Here is a 22,198-nt window from a genome sequence, read left to right as displayed (position 1 = left end):
CATCCACATCTGATTTACAACGCCCGTGACTAGGTAGTTTCAAAATAACTTTGAGGCCCGGCTTTGATTGCTAATAATATCGATGTTAATAGTTTTGTAAAAGGTTCGGTACTCGAAAATGTATTCATGCAATGCCAGAAAAATAAAATGACCGACTTGCTGCAGATAATCTTTATATAATACCGTAAATTTAACGAGGGGAAAAAGTTTTTTCATAATGAGTGTAATTTACAGGGGGAATATAAACAGCACACAAGTATAGGTCATATGTAAAGTGAAAGAAATGTTTGTCCAGTTTAAGCCACAGTCTGTCTTGTGAATAAGTACCTTCTTGAATAGGAGAAATGCCTTTGTAATATATCTTTTAATCTTCTAAAGTATTATTCTAAATTGTCCGCTCTCCAGAACTTCTAGAGAGATAATACTTTGTGAAACACTGAACAACCCTTTTTCCTTTTCTTTCTTTCTTCCTTTGTTTTTTCTTTATTGTGTCTATTTGATAATGTATTTTCAAAGATCAAAACATTTATTTGTAGAAGGGGTATAACTACTGTAGAATATAAATTTTTAACATATCAGAAAAGGGCGTGTTAGAAATATTTGAGTATGAAATAAACCTTTTACTGAGAACATTTGTCAAAATCTATATTTCGATCGTTTAATAAGACAAAATTTGTGAAATATTCAAAATATAAACTTAAATTAACATGTACATTGTAAGTCATGATTTATAGATGCATTAATATAAAAAACACAATATTTGAAAGCCGATGATACATTACGTGCAGCTTTAGTTATATGACCAAAAGTGACAAATATCATACTTTGGTAGCCAAATTCGAAATTAGTTTAATATTTCAATATGTTTATTGAACTGTATCAAGTCAGTAACGTCGTTTTCTTATATCTTAGTCGTTTTCCATTATAGAATTATGCATTTATAGTTGATTAAATGTAGTCTTTGTAAAGTATACTCGAAATCGCATGGGTGGCAGAAATAGAAGCAGGGGGTTGGGGGATTAACGCGTTGTTTATTTTTTTAATTTATACGTACGTTGTAATTTTGTGTTTTTAGTTTGCTGTACTTTTAACGCTAACAAAACTATTCAATTTATTCATAGTTGAAATAAAAAAAAGGGAATCTAGATTCTAGCTTTTAGAAGAGAGACGAAAGGTACCAAAGGGACGTTCAAAGTCAAAAATAAAATGACAACGCAATGGCAAAAAAATACCAATATACAAATAACAGTACACAAAGCACATCATAGAAAACTAAAGACTACGCAACACGAACCCCACCAAAAACCGGGGGTGATCTCAGGTGCTCTGGAAGGGTGAGCAGATCCTGCTCCATATGAGGCACCCGTAGTGTTTGTTTAGATGCATTTGTTTAGATGCTGTGAACTTATTAACCTGTTTTGATTGATGCGAATAGCTTTCAAATTTAAAAGCAATTGTGTTTATAAAAATTTGTATTTGTTTAAGAACAAAACTTCAATATTTCAGAAAAAAAACTGTCCTTTCCATAAATGCTTATGACACTTTTACGTTCTTTAAAGCCTATAGCTATTATGAACTTCGAGAGTCACTTTAAAATGAATTGAGACTGGGATGTAATTGAATAGAACCAACGTCCGCCTCTATGTTTAATCATTTTGTATTGATGATAAGTGATTTTTTAACGTTTAAAAACACTTAATGCTCCCGTCGTCTACGGCGGGGGCATAGAAATCCAAGGGAAATGCTATCGTTCCGTTGTATTACCAAATTGAAATGCTAGTTCATCTCGTTTCTTTCCGTGTCCTTTCTTGACACAGTACTCTCGTTTGTTTATTGTCTGAAAAGAATTCTTTTGAACAGAAAAGCACACTTTACAAATATTTGCTAAAAGACGCATTAAAAAAAGCTGTTCCTATTTTCAATAATGTTTTATTTCATAATATTCATATTTTTTAAGTGTTCAAAATATTAATCAATATATAAATCACAATTAGTTCATAGAGCAAAATTCAAGTCCAATGTATCCAGTCTTTCGTATCAAATACCAGTCCTGAGATAACAAATGAAAACACAAATAATTGAATTATTACAAATATACATCTATAAAAAGATTTAAAAATAAGAAAACTTGATCAAAATGTGTTTTCTTATCATGATCCTTAAATCTGTTTTCCCATTTCGATTCTCCGCAAATATCATATTTCAACAGAGTATGTACGATGAATGTAAATAAAACATAATCTAATAAAAAAATAATTATATATTGATTTCAGAGGCATAATTACCTAAATTAACATTCCTGATGTTTGACAAATCAAAAGTACGAGACGCACTATAGATGCCTTACAAGTTTTATCGGAACATTTGTCCTTCGATGCATTGACAAGGTATATTTTTGTATTAGTTGTCACTAATGAAATGGATGTCACGTCACATTTGTGTTTTGTTATATTTCTTAATTTTTTAAAGAAAATATCAACGTTTAAGGTTGATTTGACTTGCTGTTATTGTGTTGTTAGAAAGATGTCTCGTTGATGTATACTTCTTATCTGTTTGAAAACTATTCATTAAGGCTGACACTATTGTATATACGTACCATTGTAGATTGTTACGCCTACTTCCTAGTAACACAAACACCACGTGTTGCTAAAACTTCTCCAGCACTGTTGAAAACATTTTATTAGTGTATGTAAATTTGTCCTTAAATATATATTGATTGTTATCAAGTTATAAGATCATGGGAAACTATTGATGTTTCTTCTAAAACAATGAATTAAACGTTTTACTCAAGTTAATGTAAAATGAAACATTGTCAAAACAAAAACAAACCATGAAAGATAAACATCAGCTTTCGTGTTTAATATCAGAATAACTCTATTTATTGGGAAGATTGTAAGATCAGCTGTTTTTAAAGAAGTAATGACAAGAAATGAGTAATTTTACGTATAAAGAATAAGTATTTCAAATTTTTTAATATGAATTGCTATTACCAAATGAAAATATTTTCAAAACTGAACAATCATAAAAATGAAGCCATGAAACAGTTCAAAGAAGATTACTTACTAGCAGTTCATTGTACATTGGTTTGGAAAAGTTTTTCCACTTGCGGAACACACAGGGTCATATATCATGGGACAAATACAATCTGCAGCTTCATTTGCATACGTGCATCCTACAAGAACAATGTATCTTGAAATCTAAGAAACACGGATAAATAGTAGAAGGTAGACATATAGAAAAATAAATAATAAACTAAAATCTGAACTAATTTTTGTTCTCCGAAATATTTTAATATTTTCAAATCGTCGAAGTTAAGACAAAAGAACTGTGCTGTTATATTTTGTTTGTGAGTGAAAGAACCATACATACACACCATGAGAAGTAAGATTAATGTTATCATCCATATTTTCCATGCAATCCACAAAAATTGAAATAAAAATTCAATCGACACTCAGAGAACGATTTTACCTCCTTAGGAATTATATGTGTGACGTCATTAAACGTGTGCATACGTGCATACTCAAAATTTGTGACACATTTGACATTAACATAAAAAAAATAAACAGATTCCTAAACAGTTAGAAAGGACAAAAAATGATAAACAATCAATTAAACATTGGATAATATATGTTGATACCTTTGGTTTTCGAATATCAATTCAAATCAGTCATGAAAGCCATTTAATGAAAAGCAAAATGCATCAAAATATTATGACGAACACTTACCCAAAACAGCAAACAACAAACAAACAATGACCAAGTTGTTCATGATGACAGGTTTTTGTTTCTTCTGTTCTTTACAAGGAAGTTGTAGCGTTCAGATAACTAGGATTCTGAAACTTTGTCTTTTTATACTTTTTGCATGATGTACACAGTGTAATTAATATTCAAAAAATATATAAAGTTATCTTCATGGTTTTACGTGACATTGGTTTTAATGAATCAACTATCAAACATTGGTATTAACTTTGTTCTTCATTATACATTTCAAGTACTATAAACATCGGTCCGTACCCGGTTTTAAAATCTTATATATACATGTATTAGTAAATTATTATGATTGTTTGAACAATTTATGTTTTATGTAACGAATCTTACAGTTGCAAAAACAAATATAATGATATGCATAAATATTTATTTTATGTTCTGTACTACTTATAAGTTTGTGATATAACTCGAAGCAGGTTAAAATATACGCAAATATCTTTTTGCCATATTGTTTGAATACCAAATAGAGAAGTTTATTTCCCTAGATTGATAAAGGTATCGAGCGGCAATTCATGAGTCCATTTACTACGGATCTACTCTCTCTCTCTCTCTCTCTCTCTCTCTCTCTCTCTCTCTCTCTCTTATTATGTTTTTCTTTTGTATATTGTTAGTTAATGACAATCATAATAGATGATATTGAACTCTAGAGTTGTGAGAACAACTACAAAATTGAATTGCTTTTTTCAGTCTAAAAAGTAGTACTGTTGCGTAACTTGGAAAATTAGACACAAAACATAATTGTAATTTCTTTTTTTCTTTTTTCATTGGTAATTTCTGATAACAATTTGGCCAATTAGAAATTGTTGTCTAATATATAAAAAATTTTAATAAATGTGGTTAACCAGAATATTGGTTTTTAGAAACGCTGAAAGCCAAAAATGTAAAGCCAATGAAAGGTATGATGCCAACTTACTTACTATACAGAACATTAAATTGAGGATTTTTGTTATAATATCTGATTCTCAGCTAAGTTGTTGTTGATTTGCATTATTCTTTTTTCGTTGTTTTTTTTGTTTCGGTCTTATGGGCTCGCTCGGAAAGAATCAACTTATTTTGATGTAATATATTTGTATAACAATTGAATTTTCAAACTGTTTTTTCTTGAGTATTTTTTATTCCCCAAAATCAGCAACAAAAATTGTTTTTTCAGGAAGAATACTTTCTAAAATCCCAGGAGGAGTTTAAGGGACTTAATAAAGATTAACTAATACAATAAGCGCTGCATTTGAAAAAAAGACTGTTGTACAGCATTTGATTGAAGATGAAAACTGTTTAAACCTTCAACTCTGATCACATTAAGTTAAAAAAAATTAGAGATTCAACTCTAAATAAGAAAATTCAACTGTAAAGAAAAATCTAAAGAGAGAGAAAGAGGACGTGAAGAAAAACAAAAAGAACAAGATTTGAAATTAAAATCAAACCCTGACAACAGACAAAATGTAATTTGATACATAAAAGCAATTATGTGAAATTTTATCCACCCTACACAGAACGACAGGTGGGTTAATATTTCCTGCATTTTGATAAAATAGCTAGCAGCTTAAAACGGCCTAGCGTTCTTTTACTAATTTATAGTACATTTGCAGTGCAAAATAGTTCTAATATTTGTGCTTGAAAGATATTGCAGCAGTAAAAATGTTGATAAAAAGAATTACAAATATATACAGCTTATTCTAATTGAACAGATTAAAAACTGACTTCATCAAGATTAAAACCAATCTTGCTGAGCACAAAATTTACAAACTGTCGATGGGTTATGCTATGTTATTTACCCATCCAATTTCAAGTGAAAAACAAAATTTCCAAAAAAACCTTTATGTGCCTTTTCTAAAAAAGTAAATTTAGAACTAGTAATATGTGATAATGTTATCTCTAGTCCGTTAAGATGTTAAGAAATACTGTATCTTCTCAGCTTTTGTTGTTATACGGCGTTTTCGACACAGTGCGAGGAGTCTTCGATTATGAAAGTGTTTTGATTCAGGGTTTTGATTTAAGTTTTGTTAATGTTGCTTTCATAATGTTAATTTGAAGTATGACTTCGTTAGGCCTGTTCTTTCATTGAAATGAATTACTTTACTGATTGGTAATGATAAAGCTGAAGATAAAGTGATATTCAATCCGCTTGTTTAAAAAAATCCAAACATAGAAGATGATTTTGAAATTTAGAAGACAATATATCTGATATTTTACATCGGGTGGTGTGACACACTTATAAGACTTTACAACCCCTATTATCCTCAAACATTATGACCATAATAAGACTATTTTATGTCGTTAACATTTAAGTCACGCAATGTTAAGAAAATCAAATCAATTTTTTAATTTCTGTTTATTCAATAAATAAACCTCTTAAGAAAAGTGATATATAAGAACGAAAAGAATCCACACATAATCGCCCATTCGCTTGATAAACCACAGTACCAACAAAGAAAGAAAAATGTATAAGTTACTAGCTGTCCTCCTGGTCGTGGCTGCACTTGGTAAGTTAGTAAAATGTATAAGTTACTAGCTGTGATGTCCTCCTTGTCGTGGCTGCACTTGGTAAGTTAGTAAAATGTATAATCTACTAGCTGTCCTCCTTGTCGTGGCTGCACTTGGTAAGTTAGTAAAATGTATAAGTTCCTAGCTGTCCTCGTTGTCGTGACTGCACTTGGTAAGTTAGTAAAATGTATAAGTTACTAGCTGTCCTCGTTGTCGTAGCTGCACTTGGTAAGTTAGTAAATTGTATAAAAGAGGGACGAAAGATACCAGAGGGACAGTCAAACTCATAGATCGAAAACAAACTGACAACGTCATGGCCAAAAATAAAAAGACAAACAGACAAATAATAGTACAGATGACACAACATAGAAAACTAAAGACTAAGCAACACGAACCCCACCAAAAACTGGGGGTGATCTCAGGTGCTCCGGAAGGGTAAGCAGATCCTGCTCCACATGTGGCACCCGTCGAGTTGCTTATGTTATTACAAATCCGGTAAATAGTCTAATTCGGTAAGTCACATTCGTGAAAAGGGAAGGGTATTGTAGTTACGACATAAGTTATATAGTATAAGTTACTAGCAGTCCTCCTTGTCGTAGCTGCACTTGGTAAGTTAGTAAAATGTATAAGTTACTAGCTGTCCTCGTTGTCGTGACTGCACTTGGTAAGTTAGTAAAATGGATAAGTTACTAGATGTCCTCGTTGTTGTGGCTGTACTTGGTAAGTTAGTAAAATGTATAAGTTATAAGCAGTACTTGTTGTCGTGGCTGCACTTGGTAAGTTTGTTAAATGTATAAGTTACTGGCTGTCCTCCGTGTAGTGGCTACACTTGGTAAGTTTGTAAAATTATTGAAATCATTATGAATTAGGGATGCATCTCCCTCACCATAGCTCTCATTCATTGTCCGGGTTTGGCTTTACTTTTGGCTATTTTTAGTCTTAACAGCTCTTCATTTTTTGTAATTACAATATATTTATATGTTTTATTTTCAAAGAAATTGTCCTTGAGCATCACCGAATAGACATTCGTTGTCGAAAGTGCGCGCCTGGTTAAGTAAAATTGCTACAGTTACTAGTATTAGATATATTTGTACTAACAGCATGATTGATTCCTTATGGTACTTTAAGCCAAATAAGACAGGCATTTTAATTTCGTGATAAGCAATGATAAAGACAATAAAACTAAGATCTTTTTTCGATGTAATATTAAAAAGCCAAGAATGTATAAGTACTTGAAAACTTGAAAACAGTCTTGTCCACCTAAGGTGAAATTTACAAGAAGGAGTTAAAACTTAGTTTCTGAATAAGTTCTATAAGAAAATACACATTAATGTTGTTATGACCTATAGATGCTGTCAATTTCTTTGTCATTTGGTCTCTTGTGGAGAGTTGTCTCATTGGAAATCATACCACATCTTCTTTTTTATAATTAAGCTTCTTCTAGTCATTTTCGCAAAACTTATAAAACAAAATTCAGACACTTACAATGTCGATCGTGATGCCTACTGTACATGTGTTCATAAAATATATAATAATTGATTACATGATAAGACAAATACAGAATTTATAATAAAAAATGGGTTTAAATTCAATTTTATACGACATTCGTCAGGAAGAACATGGGTAGAATGTGTAAATAGACGTCTTGAGTTTACGTCAGACTTGTCATATCATAATAATGGTCAGAATACATCCTAAGACATGTCTCAGACACGTGCTTAGACCATCCTAGGATACTTTCATTGACACGGCCCCAGTTGATTACGGACTTGCCGTTTTGAATTTTTCTCCGAGTTCGGTGTTTTTGTTATTTTACTTTTTTTGATATATTTCATAATATAAACCATGATTTTCAAAATTGTCTAATACATTTAGTGCGAAGATATATATCTTATTTGTATAACAAATCTATGAAATTATTTAATCGTTTGTACTTTATTTATTGAAATAGGATGTGCAGTGAACGGATGCGTGTGTCCAAGGACATGGCTTCCAGTGTGCTCCAGTCTTGGAAACTCGTATGCAAATAGCTGTACTTTTACATGCTTGTAAGTATTGATAATATTACTGATTTGTGATACAAAAATTTTATTAGTTCTGTTTAAGTTTACACAATTCTTTAATAAACTATCTAATTTTCCGTCATTGTAGAAAACGTTTTTATGCTATATTAATTTAAACAAAAGTATTATATCATCAAGTTCAATCGTAGCCAAAACTTAGGTCAGTCGTTGTAAAGTTTTTGAACCCTAATCTTAAACATCAATTTTTATTTATGTTTCATAGATCATCCATTTTGTTGATGAAACTTAACGCGTGTATAAGTTTATAACGCTAGTTTTAAAATTTACAAGTACTAGAAGTAGTACACAAATAATATATATGGAATTAAATCGTGATATATGTTTATAATGCTTCTACTGAGTCGTTATTATTGTGAAGACAGATCTGGTCTTATTTAAGGCGCATCATCTGTATATATTTCCTAAGTAAGATAAAATTTTCTAATACTTTCCCAAAATACACGTTATCGCTATTTGTCCGCCATTACTGGACATCACAAAGGTTCCCGTAAAATTTTGACTTTATAATACAAAATATCTGACGTCACAATGGAAAAGTGATTGTTGTATGACGTCAATAGTTCAAGCGGGACAGATTCTCGGGTCAACCGGTTCAGATTTCCAAATAACGATATGGTGTATGAAGATTATACTATGCTTTGTTCAAAAATATAATAATAAATATAGGTCACCGTGCTGTTTTTCAAGCCAAAAGTCGTGCAAAATTGTTCAAATTTGCATAATTTGTTCATGAAAAAAAGAACACATTTTTGGGAATAAAAAACAATTTATGAGATAAAATTTTGAAATAAAATATGAAAAGATAGGTTTTATAATAAGAAAATAAAAAGAAAAAATGGTATCACCGAACTTATTATCTTACTACACGTAAAAAATAAAAGTTTCATTCCAGTATAAATTTTTTACTATTAGAGTTATCTCCCCTAAATTGCTAAGTTGAAAAATAGATTCTAAAGAACACAAATATTTGGTATTTGTTTACACATTTTAAATAATGCAATAAATCACTTATTTTTCTTTTTACAAATAAACAGTCTTACACATAAATTGCAAATCTGTCTCAAAAATAGGGAATTTAGGCAAAAAACTAGACCCATTGTGTACTGCATGCTATTGTACAATCCAAGACAGCGGTATACAGTGAATCTACCTTAGTTTAAACCTGAATGAAATATTTCAGACCAGTGCAGCTCGTTATTAACTCACTGTATGCTGCAAAATTTCATATATATCATATTAACTATATACTATAAAAATTCGGAAGGGTTCCGCGGAACCCAGTGTCTCGCCTACTTTTGCTGTTAATCGAAGGCTCAACAAAATGAGGAAAAAAATCAATAAAAATATTCCTTTAAATAAGTACTATATTTTGATTGTAAGAAGCTTCTGTCAAAGTTTAGTATAAATCCAGGATAGTTTATGAATCTAATAAATGTTTTAAAAACTTTAACTGCAGACTGTATTTAATGTTAACTGGAAGAAAAACGAAATCCATTTATAAGTAAAATACGGATAAACAGGTACAAAATTTTAACAAGATTTTCTTCTAGATACTAGCTTTTGGTCATAAACAAGCTTCTGTCCAAGTTTGGTACAAATACAGGATAGTTTAAGAAAGTTATTAAAATTTTAAAAAACTTTAAATACAGAGTGAATGTATTGTTTCCTGGCAGAAAAACTAAGTCCATTTATAAGTAAAATACGGAAAAAATGAAATTTTGTTTTTAACAAATTTACTTCTGGATACTATCTTATGATCATAAACAAGCTTCTGTCCAAATTTGGTACAAATCCAGGATAGTTTGAGAAAGTTATTAATTTTTAAAAACTTTAACCACAGAGTGAATGTTATGTTTCCCGGCAGAAAACTAAGTCCATTTACAAGTAAAATACGGAAAAACAGGAATTTTATTTTTACAAAATTTACTTCTGGATACTATATTGTATGATCATAAACAAGCTTCTGTCCAAGTTCGGTAGAAATCCAGGATAGTTTCAGAAAGTTATTAGAAATTTCAAAAACTTTAACCACAGAGTGAATATTTGTGGACGCCGCCGACGACGACGACGACGACGCTGACGGAATGTAGGATCGCAATGTCTCGCTTTTCGACTAAAGTCGAAGGCTCGACAAAAATGACTTTTGCTACTTTTGCAAATAAAATATGTTCAAACTAATAAAAATCGAAAGAACTTTTTTCACACTTGAAAATAAAAGTTCTGAATTAACAGTTTGTTTTACTTCTGTTGTTGTTTTTGGTAGCGCTGCTGAGGGTGAAACATTCGCCTGTGATGGCCCTTGTCCTTGTGCGACATAACAGCTTCCGAGTCAAAAAGGTATGTTTATAGCGATGTACTTTGAATGGAATTTGTTTTTTTAATATAAGTAATGTTCTGTTTTGCTAATTTCATATTTGTATCTATGTTTGACTTGGTTGAATTCTGAATGTTATTTTTTACCAGATTTTTTGTTTTCTCAATTGTTAAGGATTTCTTTAAATGAGAAATAAAAACACACTGTATAAAGCTCTTCTAAGTGCGTTTTTGTAGATTATGCAGGATCAATTCATATCATACCAACACGGATTAACATGCAGATCTTATTAAATTTTTATCAGATGTCATACAGAGTGGCTATTGTGCCAACCAGATGACCATTCTTAGATTAGCTGCACCAATCGCGCTTGATAAAATAAGAAAATGATAACGAGAAATGTAGAAAATATATAATATATTCCTACAGGTCTTTTGTATTTAAATACTGACATTAAAAAGTGACAAATCTTAAAAATATTGGTATAGGAAGTTAAAAGTTTGACGGCTAGAAAAAGATACAATTCAAGAATATGAAAGACAGCACAGATTGTAACGACTATGAAGTTATTTTAGAACAGATACAAATAATAAACATATTTCATACATTTGATACGTAACTACTTTTCGTATTATGTATACAACGCAATTTTTTCATTTTAGCGTTACAAAATGCATTCAAATTTATTAAAGTTCAAATTATTTTTCAGGTCTTTGGAATATGGAAGAATCGGGAATGTAACACTGGACTTTGAAATGTAAAATGGATAACTTTGTGTGACTTTCTATTAATAATCTTATTTATCTTCTGCATAATTAATCTGACTTCTTCTTATTTCAATAAAAAACTAAAACTGTTTTTACATTCATTGAATATTGTTCATGACGATTAGGAAAAGGTAGTCATTCCCAGATTTATCTTCGCAAGAACCCCTCAGACCAGAAAGGTGAGAATTCCAAAACTATATTGATAGATATCCATATATCTGATTGAAATGAAATCAAAATTAGATTGCTGAAATCCTGTGAATTCGTTTGATAAGTTGCCAATCAATCAATTAACTCTGATCAGAATGGTAAAAACAAAAACTACTTGCTTATGTTTTGGATTTGACTATTTGGTCTCAAAGAAAAATACTATGTAAATATTCTTTGTAACGGTAATATTCCTTAACATTATCTTTGTAACCATAAATGCTTTGGAATCAACTAATATGTGCGTAACTATACACACAAGACATAGCACGAAAACGGTTCATATATCAGTCTTCATCGTAATGCCATTGTAAAAGCCTATAAATTAAGAGAAAAAAAATAATAAAATATACGGTTTAAATACCTCTTTCCGTTTCAAAATTGTGTTGTTTTTTTTCGGAAAAATAAATTTTGTTCTGTTTACATGATATATGCAATTCAAAAAAAAAAATAAAGTCATAAAGGTATAATTGTTTAACATTTCTTACCGATATAATATGTTACTTTTATTATTCTTCCCTTAGTTTATTTATTTTGTATTTACATTGTGTCATAGGTCAAATTTATTTGTTCAGTGTATGTTCAATTGTGTTAATATGTCCTTTGATTGAGTTAAGCTATTTCAGTTGATATTTTATAGTGTGTCTTTCTATGTTGTGATGTTACACTATTGTTTCAGAAATAGGGTGAAGGTTTGGTACCATTAAAACGTTTAAACCCGTTGCATTTGTTTGCACCTGTCCTAAGTCAGGAATCTGATGTTCAGTAGTTGTCGTTTGTTGATGTGGTTCATAAGTGTTTCTCGTTTCTCGTTTTTTATATAGATTAGACCGTTGGTTTTCCCGTTTGAATGGTTTTACACTAGTAATTTTTTGGGGCCCTTTATAGCTTACTGATCGGTGTGAGCCAAGGCTCCGTGTTGAAGACCGTATTGTGACCTATAATGGTTTAATTTTATAAATTTTGACTTGGATGGAGAGTTGTCTCATTGGCACTCATACCACATCTTCTTATATCTATATATCATTATTTATAGATTTCAATAGTGCAGATCAAAATGTATTTGAACTGACTATCACGCAAGGGGCGGAGTGAGTTGTTATAATGACATCACTGTAGTGAATTGTTTTAGCCAAAAACTTAAACGCCCATTATTTCCAAGGAATGGACAGTTATTTGGACTTTCGCTAACTTAAAATACACCTTACATATTAAAAACGAATCTTCAGATTATAACATTTTAAAGAATTTTATTTAATTTTGTATTGGTTTTCTTTTCATTTCCCCCATGTTACACCCCAGTTCTATTGTTATACTTCATAGTTTCTATTTCTGAAACAAGTGTAAATTGAATAGATCTATTGTTACGAATAACAATGGATTTTGACCAAAGGGTGTGACGAGCGGGGTTTCTGGAAACCCCTGCTTTTACATCGCGAAAACGCAGTCCATTGTTATTCATAAAAATAGAAATTGGTTTTTTTTAATAGCATGAACATAAGAGTTCACTACAAGTTGTTTCAAGACGTATTAAAAAAAAAATCAAATTTCAAGAAATTCCACTTTAAGAACGAAAAAATATTATTTTGAAAAAAAAAAAAAAAAAAAATTTTAAAAACTTCTTTGTTTGAAGCTTAAATTTCTGATCCTATATGGCGATGTCTTAATGTAAAGAACTTTTATTTGAATTATACATTAAAAACATGTAGTTTTCATTTGGACTAAGTCTTAATAATAAAATAGATATAAATGTTTGGATTGTTGAAGACTAATTAATGATGGCACCCAGGGGCAGATCCAGCCATTTTTAAAAGGGGATGCCAACCCAGGATAAAGGAGGTCCAGTATTATGTCTTTATTATAAAGCATTATTCGCAAAAAGGGGGGTTCCAACCCCTGACCCCCCCCCCCTTTTGGATGGCCCCAAAAAGAGGGGTTCCTAAATATGCAATCTGTATTTTTGTATGTTAAGCATGTCCGGGCGTCGGGTTTCTAATCCAGTAAAATACATTTATGATTACCTTCATTAAACTGATACTTGTAAGTACTTTGGTTTATAAATATTACCTTTATCTTTAGTCTCTTCTACCAATTCAAACGCCTGACTCAAGATGTCGTCCGCCTTATACCCGTCCATATTGACAACTGCATACAAGGGATCACAAGGAGCATGATGTATTTTTTTTTGTAATAAGAATGCACGATACGATCAACCTTGAACTGCTGATCCATATTATCACATGGATTTAACGGGAATATGCATAACGGCAACTTTGACATTTGTAAAATCTACTCACTTGTCAAAGTATAACCAGGAAGATTTGGACAAATGTGAAGTAGAAATAAAGCAAATTCAGACAATATATTTTAAGTGCTATAGTGACAATTTGTTAATCCGTTTATCTAACCTTTTACAGTTCTTTGTGTTTAATTCATTCTAGTGTTAAAAAGATGTTTGTCGTAATGGAAACCACCTTGACGATAAGAAGTTAATTCGTTGGACACTAATCCTTTTCTATAGATACGGTTTTTATTTATACTTTTGTATGTTATTTTGAAGGCAGTTGAGGTCTTAGGTCTGGTACTGTCCGGACCTTGCTAATAAAGTTTAAAGTATTGGTATTCCGTCTTTGAATAACTATAGCCGGAAAACTCCCGGTTATATATTGGTGGAGGACCCGGGCACGATACTGAGCTAGTTCCCCCCAACTAGCAAATGAATACCTTCAGAAGCAACAGAATGGAAGGACCTTGGAATTACCAGCCTTGCAGAAATGGACATCCGTTTCCGATAAGAAAATCAGATACCTGTTTGGACTTTCTGTGCAAATACTGCGGTAAGACATTGAATGTTTTCACATACCATCGGTGTTATGCAATAAACGCTTATTGTTACAAGTGCAGACATCATGGACATTTTGCCCGCATGTGTAATTTTCAGGTGAAGTCATTTCTCAGCAACCCAAAACCAAAGAGGAAGTCGAAGTCAAAAATTCAGAGAGACAGCCACCGAATGAGAAAGTTTATAGAGAAGAAACAAATGTCTCAATTTCCGTTTCAAGGACTCGAGGACAAGGATTTCTCTACTTTTATATGCTCCATACAGGACGAATCCGCGAAACAGCACCTAAACAAGTTAAAAGCGTCTCATCGAAACTCACTGAAAGAAATCGTTGTCCTCAAGTGTGAAAATTCAAAATCGGATACCGTAATGAAAGATCATGTGATGTTAAGGAACAGTTTGGACGAATTAAATTTGGAACGTTTGCAACATGTTCGGTTAATCCAAAAGATTGAATATGAGTTAGCCGAGCATACCAGTAGAACTGAAAATTTTGAAAAAGAAATAGTGCGTTTGAAAGAGGAAACCCTTAATTTAACTAACACTAGATACCGTTTAACCATGGATTTGAAAAATGCTGAGATGCAAGACTGTCATGTTATCAAAAAACTTAAAGACGAAATTCAGAAACTCAAAGTACAAAATATTGACGATATACGTGAACATCAAAATTTACTTCATGAACTTTCAATCGCCGAGACTCAAATTGAAAGTTTGCGTACAAACTATTCCCACAATTCTCATCAACGCCAACGACAATACCCACGAAGATAACCGAAGTGAAATTGTCTCAATGTTCAGCAAACTCGGAGACCGAGTTTAGGTGGAGTAGTGGCGAATATAACCAGGAAGATTTGGACAAATGTGAAGTAGAAATAAAGCAAATTCAGACAATATATTTTAAGTGTTATAGTGACAATTTGTTAATCCGTTTATCTAAACTTTTACAGTTCTTTGTGTTTAATTCATTATATTGTTAAAAAGATGTTTGTCGTAATGGAAACCACCTTGACGATAAGAAGTTAACCCGTTGGACACTAATCCTTTTCTATAGATACGGTTTTTATTTATACTTTTGTATGTTATTTTGAAGGCAGTTGAGGTCTTAGGTCTGGTACTGTCCGGACCTTGCTAATAAAGTTTAAAGTATTGGTATTCCGTCTTTGAATAACTATAGCCGGAAAACTCCCGGTTATATATTGGTGGAGGACCCGGACACGATCCTGAGTTAGTTCCCCCAAACTAGCAAATGAATATTTCAGAAGCAACAGAATGGAAGGACCTTGGAATTACCAGCCTTGCAGAAATGGACATCCTTTTCCGATAAGAAAATCAGATACCTGTTTGGACTTTCTGTGCAAATACTGCGGTAAGACATTGAATGTTTTCACACACCATCGGTGTTATGCAATAAACGCTTATTGTTACAAGTGCAGACATCATGGACATTTTGCCCGCATGTGTAATTTTCACGTGAAGTCATTTCTCAGCAACCCAAAACCAAAGAGGAAGTCGAAGTCAAAAATTCAGAGAGACAGCCACCGAATGAGAAAGTTTATAGAGAAGAAACAAATGTCTCAATTTCCGTTTCAAGGACTCGAGGACAAGGATTTCTCTACTTTAACATGCTCCATACAGGACGAATCCGCGAAACAGCACCTAAACAAGTTAAAAGCGTCTCATCGAAACTCACTGAAAGAAATCGTTGTCCTCAAGTGTGAAAATTCAAAATTGGATACCGTAATGAAAGATAATGTGATGTTAAGGAACAGTTTGGACGAATTAAATTTAGAACGTTTGCAACATTTTCGGCTAATCCAAAAGATCGAATATGAGTTAGCCGAGCATACCAGTAGAACTGAAAATTTTCAAAAAGAAATAGTGCGTTTGAAAGAGGAAAACCTTAATTTAACTAACACTAGATACCGTTTAACCATGGATTTGAAAAATGCTGAGATGCAAGACTGTCATGTTATCAAAAAACTTAAAGACGAAATTCAGAAACTCAAAGTACAAAATATTGACGATATACGTGAACATCAAAATTTACTTCATGAACTTTCAATCGCCGAGAATCAAATTGAAAGTTTGTGTAAAAACTATTCCCACAATTCTCGTCAACGCCAACGACAATACCCACGAAGATAACCGAAGTGAAATTGTCTCAATGTTCAGCAAACTCGGAGACCGAGTTTAGGTGGAGTAGTGGCGAATACAACCAGGAAGATTTGGACAAATGTGAAGTAGAAATAAAGCAAATTCAGACAATATATTTTAAGTGCTATAGTGACAATTTGTTAATCCGTTTATCTAAACTTTTACAGTTCTTTGTGTTTAATTCATTATGTTGTTAAAAAGATGTTTGTCGTAATGGAAACCACCTTGACGATAAGACGTTAACCCGTTGGACACTAATCCTTTTCTATAGATTCGGTTTTTATTTATACTTTTGTATGTTATTTTGAAGGCAGTTGAGGTCTCAGGTCTGGTATTGTCCGGACCTTGCTAATAAAGTTTAAAGTATTGGTATTCCGTCTTTGAATAACTATAGCCGGAAAACTCCCGGTTATAAAACTAAGGTTACTAGTGGGGTTTTATCCAAAAAAAATATTCTTTTTTCTTATTAATCATGGTTTGATATTGTCAATAAAATGCTATCCGTTCTTTTTCATTTAATATTCAATGTAAACAAATATAGGGTTTAGCATCGGGTGTAAGTTAGTTATACACTTCGGGATACGGTGTGTCTGGATAAAAAACCCCTCCGGCCTCGCTATTTGTCCATAAAGTTTACTACCGATCTACTCTCTCTCTCTCTCTCTCTCTCTCTCTCTCTCTCTCTCTCTCTCTCTCTCTCTCATAATGTTTTTCTTTTGTATATTGTTGGTTAATGACAATCATAATATATGATATTGAACTCTAGAGTTGTGAGAACAACTCCAAATTGAATTGTTTTTTTTTCAGTCTAAAAAGTAGTACTGTTGCGTAACTTGGAAAATTAGACACAAAACATAATTGTAATTTCTTTTTTTCTTTTTTCATTGGTAATTTCGGATAACAATTTGGCCAATTAAAAATTGTTGTGTAATATTTAGAAAATTTGAATAAATGTGGTTTACCAGAATACTGGTTTTTAGAAACGCTGAAAGCCAAAAATGTAAAACCAATGAAAGGTATGATGCCAACTTGCTTACTATACAGAACATTAAATTGAGGATTTTTGTTATAATATCTGATTCTCAGCTAAGCTGTTGTTGATTTGCATTATTCTTTTTTCGTTGTTTCTTTTTGTTTCGGTCTTATGGGCTCGCTCGGAAAGAATCAACTTATTTTAATCTAATATTCAAACTGTTTTTTCTTTAGTATTTTTTATTCCCCAAAACTAGCTACAAAAATGGTCTTTACAGGAAGAGTACTTTCTTAAATCCCAGGAGGAGTGTAAGGTACTTAATAAAGATTAACTAATACAATAAGCGCTGCATTTCAAAAAAAGAGGTTAAGAAAAAATTTTAATTTGAAATTTGAAACACTGTTGTACAGCATTTGATTGTTGATGAAAACTGTTTAAATCTTCAACTCTGATCACATTAAATTAAAAAAAAATAGAGATTCAACTTTAAATAAGAAAATTCAACTTTAAAGAAAAATCTAAAGAAAGAGAAAAAGGACGTGAAGAAAAACAAAAAGAACAGGAATTGAAATTAAAATCAAACCCTGACAACAGACAAAAATAAAATTTGATACATGTAAGCAAATATGTGAATTTTGTTCCACCCTTCACAGAACAAGAGGTGGATCAATATTTCCTACATTTTGATAAAATTTCTAGCAGCTTGAAATAGCCTAGAGTTCTTTTACTAATTCTTATATTCTAATTCGCCAGCTCAAACGAATATAAATTATTTAATAAATAAAACTACACATAAATAGGATAAGTGTGCTTACAGGTGTAGCAGCCTTTAATATTATTTACATTCACAATTCTTCAAACTAAAGTCCTTCACTATAATCCAGGCAAGCACACTACCAATCCAATCATATAATAGAATATACAGTAACACAATCAAAAACTATCTACAAAAGAGGAAAAATTCATATTAATATAGTGTAATATTTGTATATGCCCACGTTAACAATAACCAACTCATAAAAGGCGTGGGTGGGTGGGTAAACATATAACGAACTGCTGCTACGTTAACTATAGGCAAACTTCGAATAACTTTATTTTCTCAAACGAACCCCTTAAGTAATACTTAATCATGCTTTTCACGAATCTCATGAGCGCATATACCCGTAAAAACCGCATTGCGGGTATATGCCATCCAATCAAATAAAACATAAACACACACCATGTGCTTGATGTAAACACACACACGTGTTTATAGTAAACAATCACTTGACCGTAACTACGTCATGTGACCAATACCTTTAATAAATATATATAGTACATTTGCAGTGCAAAATAGATCAAATATTTGCAAGAGATTAAAACATGTGTTTGAAAGATAGTGCAGTATTAAAAAATGTTGATAAATTCTAATTCCAATTCTAATTGAATATTCATAAAGGTTAAAAACCATCTTGATGAGCACAAAATTGACAAACTTTCGATGGGTTATGCTTTAAATTCACCCATCCAATTTCAAGTGAAAGACAAAATTTCCTAAAGAAATCGTGCCTTTTTAAAAAGTAAATTTAGAACTAGTAATACATGTAAAATGTGATAATGTTATCTCCAATCCGTTAAGATTTTAAGAGATAATGTTGCTTCTCAGCTTTTGTTGTTATAGGGCGTTTTCGCCAATGTGCGAGGAGTCTTCCATTTATGTTTATAAAAGTGTTTTTTTTTCAGGATTTTGAATTAGGTTTTGTTGATGTTGCCTACATAATGTTCATTTGAAGTCGGACTTGATATCAGGAGGAAAAACAGTTATCAAGAGTAAAACTTGTTCTTTCATTGAAATGAATTACTTTACTGCTTGGTAATGACTTAGCTGGAGATAAAGCGATATTCAATCCCCTTGTTTAAAAAAATCCAAACACAGAAGATGATTTTGAAATTTAGAAGACAATATATCTGATATTTTCCATCGAGTGGTGTGACACACTTATAAGACTTTACAACCCCTAATATCCTCAAACATTATGACCACGATAAGGCTATTTTATGTCGTTAACATTTAAGTCACGCAATGTTGAGAAAATCAAATATTTTTTTGTAATTTATGTTTATTTAATAAATAACCCACTTAAGAAGAGTGATATATAAGCCTAAAATGAATCCACACCTAATCGTACATTCGCTTAATAAACCACAGTACCAAGAAAGAAAAAAAAATTATAAGTTATTAGCTGTCCTCCTTGTCGTGGCTGCACTTGTTAAGTTAGTAAACTGTATAAGTGTCGTGACTACACTTGGTAAGTTAGTAAAATGTATAAGTTATTAGGAGTCCTCCTTGTCGTGACTACACTTGGTAAGTTAGTAAAATGAATAAGTTATTAGCAGTCCACCTTGTCGTGGCTGCACTTGGTAAGATAGTAAAATGAATAAGTTATTAGCTGTCCTCCTTGTCGTGGCTGCACTTGTTAAGTTAGTAAACTGTATAATTTACTAGCTGTCCTCCTTGTCGTGACTGCACTTGGTAAGTTAGTCAGATGTATAAGTTACTAGCTGTGATGTCCTCCTTGTCGTGGCTGCACTTGGTAAGTTAGTAAAATGGATAAGTTATTAGGTGTCCTCCTTGTCGTGACTACACTTGGTAAGTTAGTAAAATGTATAAGTTATTAGGTGTCCTCCTTGTCGTGACTACACTTGGTAAGTTAGTAAAATGAATAAGTTATTAGCAGTCCTCCTTGTCGTGGCTGCACTTGGTAAGATAGTAAAATGAATAAGTTATTAGCTGTCCTCATTGTCGTGGCTGCACTTGGTAAGTTAGTAAAATGAATAAGTTATTAGCTGTCCTCATTGTCGTGAATGCACTTGGTAAGTTAGTAAAATGTATAAGTTACTAGCTGTTCTCCTTGTCGTGGCTGCACGTGGTAAGTAAATAGAATTATTGAAATCATTTTAAATTGAGGAATGTATCGCCCTTACCATAGCTCTCATTCGTTGTCCGGGTTTGGCTACACTTTTATCTTATTTTTGTTTCATATGCTTAATCTTCATGTTTTGTGATATATTTTTGATTTTCAAATATTTTGCCCTCCAACATAATCGGAGAGACTTTAAAAGTCAAAACTGCGCACCTGGTGAGGTAAGTTTGGCACTTGGCTTTGAGCGTTCCTGATGAAGGTGAATCCAGAAAAGCGCTTCTGACTTTGTTGTTTTCATTATTTACTATCATAAGATGTGTTTGTTCGAACAGTATGCTAGATTGTCAATATTATTTCTACTGCAAATAAGACAAGCATTTCAACTTCAGGATAAGCAATGATATTGATTATAAAACAAAGCTCTTTTCTCGATTAACCTTCACCTCGTACCGAAGTTCGGTGGTTCTCTCCGATCACTCTGTCTTCCTCGACCAATAAAAACTGCCCATCAGGAAGTAGCCAACAGTGCTGCAAGTGGCGTTAAACACCAATCAATAAATCGACCAATTGACCTTCATCAAGAACGATTAAATATCAATCCACCATTTTCTACATAAGAAAATGCCGGTACCAAGTCAGGAATATGACAGTTGTTGTCCGTTCGTTTGATGTGTTTGTGCTTTTGATTTTGCCATTTGATTAGGGACTTTCCTTTTTGAATTTTCCTCGGAGTTTTTTTTTGTGATTTAACTTTTTAAATCCCAATATTAGAAAGCCAAAGATGTTTAAATACTTGCAAATTTAAAGAAGAGCCTAATCCACCTGAAGTTTGCAAGAGGTAGTTGGAAGCTTAAATGTCTTAAATTCCATTTTCGTTAAATTTAGCATGTGATGCCTACTTTATTTGTATTCATGCAATGTATAATAATTGATCATGTGATTAGAACAAAATGCAGAATTTATTACAAGAATGAGGTTAATTCTAATTTTAAACGACAACCCTCCGGTAGAGCATGGGTAGAATAGGGTATGAATTGGGCATCCCACATTACGAATGACGGTAAAATATTTGTTAAAATAACTTTAACGATAAACGTTTTACTCCATTTGACGCTAATGGTAGATACAAAATGATAATTGACGAATGACGATAAAAAATCAACTCATTTGTTGCTAACGATAGCGAAAAACGGACGTTTGACGATAAAGGCCATTCCTTCCCTAGTAGAATATTTACGTAAACGTTCTGAGTATATGTCATACTTGTCATTTCAAAATTTTGGAATGGAAATAAATTTCTTGATTCCATGATTTTCAAAATTGTCTAATACGTTAAGTGCGAAGATATATTTTATCATTATAATAAATCTATAAAATTATTTCATCTTTTGTATTTTATTTATTGTGATAGGGTGTGCAGTAAATGGATGCGTGTGTCCAATGATATACCAACCTGTATGCTCCGGTCTTGGAAACTCGTATGCAAATGGCTGTACTCTTACATGCTTGTAAGTATTGATTATATTATCAATGTGTGATGCCAAAAAATATCTTGGTTCTGTCTAAATATAACTTGAAAAGAGAGGCGAAAGATACCAAAGGGACTTCCAAACTCATAAATCGAAAATAAACTAAAAATATCTGTAATACACAACTACTAATTGACCACCATCACTGAAAATATTTTCTCCTTTTTTCTGTTC

General features: G+C 32.0%; 1 long non-coding RNA gene across 1 annotated transcript; it reads right to left on the bottom strand.

Annotated features, from left to right (window-relative positions):
- Positions 1-2,001: 2,001 nt before the first annotated feature.
- On the bottom strand, positions 2,002-3,161 carry LOC127720543 (uncharacterized). Its single transcript, XR_007990845.1, has 3 exons — positions 3,064-3,161; positions 2,597-2,663; positions 2,002-2,050 (listed from the first exon to the last, which is right to left on the bottom strand). It is a non-coding gene; the product is annotated as an uncharacterized LOC127720543 (long non-coding RNA).
- Between the last annotated feature and the right edge of the window lie 19,037 nt (positions 3,162-22,198).

The sequence above is a fragment of the Mytilus californianus genome, unplaced genomic scaffold (genome assembly GCF_021869535.1).
Source record: "Mytilus californianus isolate M0D057914Y unplaced genomic scaffold, xbMytCali1.0.p SCAF_11, whole genome shotgun sequence".
Lineage (NCBI taxonomy): Eukaryota > Metazoa > Mollusca > Bivalvia > Mytilida > Mytilidae > Mytilus > Mytilus californianus.
This window is presented reverse-complemented; position numbering and strand designations above follow the sequence as displayed.